Source organism: Schistosoma mansoni, chromosome 1 (genome assembly GCF_000237925.1).
Source record: "Schistosoma mansoni strain Puerto Rico chromosome 1, complete genome".
NCBI classification, from domain to species: domain Eukaryota; kingdom Metazoa; phylum Platyhelminthes; class Trematoda; order Strigeidida; family Schistosomatidae; genus Schistosoma; species Schistosoma mansoni.
The window spans coordinates 20,546,754-20,548,596 of record NC_031495.1 but is presented as its reverse complement, the minus strand read 5'-3'; positions in this window follow the sequence as shown (position 1 = coordinate 20,548,596).

Genomic DNA, 1,843 nt, shown 5'->3' with positions numbered 1-1,843 from the left:
GGGAACCAAGTCGTTTTTGGACGCGTAATCGAATAGTAGTGGTGATCATAGTCCGTCCTCGACTCGACATCCACCACATCAGTAAGTGACCGTAGCGGTAAATAAATCCCTCAAAATCAATAGCTCTGTAAGTCTAACATTTTATACTGACCACATCTGCTTTACTGGACCCACATAGCTGAAGACGCTCGATCACACATCCACACCAGATCACGAGTGGGTACGCCGTGCTGCGCATCCCTTTCAACTGTGAGTCAGCTTAGACCAAGCATTATCAGACATACCGATAGCTTTCCAAATATGTCTTCAAACTCATTCCTTTCTGTCTTCCAATTTGACTAGGTTGGCATACTTCCAGTACATGAATGTTACCGGTAAAGTCGTTGTCAAACTTCGGACACTCGTGACATCTTATGTGGCAAGCCCGTCGTGATCTGGTACACTAATTCGTAAACTGTGAGTCTGATCCTTGTTTGAACACTATGTCATTTTTTTAACTTGCATCTTCATGTATCGTGATATTTTTACATATTTTCGAATGTTTTTTCTCGTTCATTTGTAAACTTCATATTCATGACGGAGGAACAGACTCTCAAGTTATTTAAGATAAAGACTATTTCGCCTTCCTCATTTCAGCTAATACCACTTTTGCCCGACAATATGGAAGCTTGTTCCTGCTCAGAAGAAGCTCACTTCCATGCGCACGGTGTGTCGGACTCACCTTCACTATTCCTCACATTACTGAGGCCACTACAGCGTCATTTCAACAGGTATGTGTTGAGTAGGCTCCCAAGAACTACAGTGGAGCCTCCAGGGGCCCTAAAGGAGCGGAAAAGTTTTCATCCAATCAGAACATGATAGAGCTTTCTAGAATAGAAATTTGGCATGCCACTATTGGGCAGCAGGATAATATGTCTCTTTGCGGGTCGGCCAAATCATAATATGTTCAACAAATGCTCATATCTAGAAATACCGTGATTTTCTGTACCTTTCGGTTCTTACCAATTAAACACTTCTCCAGCTTTTCTTCTGTCTTCTGATTTACGACGGTTCAACGTTCAAGTGTCTTAGTCGTAAACTGTATTCTGCGTTATTCAAGTAGCAAACTTAACAGCATCTCACACCTAGTATGTTTACTAATGATGTTTTGGAACCTTACGAAACCCTAAAATTAGTTATTCTTAAGCATGAAGATCCAACTCACTGACAAAGTTCAAATCAGCTGTCTCATAACATCGAAGTACAACAGCTCAGCAACAGAAATGTTGCTACGATAGTGAGAGGTCACTGGCCAACGGTCCTTTAACGAGGGTCTGTTTGGACTGCTATTCTTGTCTGAGCCTCCCGAAAAGATGCAGGCAGTGGTTGTTTCACTTCAAAACAACGCTGTAGACGAGCTGGCTGTATCTACCGGTAGGATTCTGAAGGTCACCAGAAGTCCCAACGCCGAGATCTATTCAGTCAAAGAAAAGCCTCTAACGACACGAAACGATATCAAAGGCCTCTGTCATACTCTGACATGTTACCTATTTTGGCAGAAGACCGATGAGCAAAGAACTGAAATGAAGCGCAATCGTTTGGAAAATGCATGAGCAATGGAATTAGAAAAGAAACAGTGAAGATTGAAACAATTGATTGTTAATTTGCAAATTGACTGTTCATTGTTTGGTTATCAGAATTTACTGAGATAGTCTGTAATGTTTGCTTAAATACATTCGATTGTCCCCAGTCGTGCTCTGTTCACTACAGAAACACCGACTTTCACCAGGCTTTGGGGTGAAATATAAATTATTATTCAAGGAACAAGTATGTTAAAATTAAAGTTCATAAGAGTATATGTGGA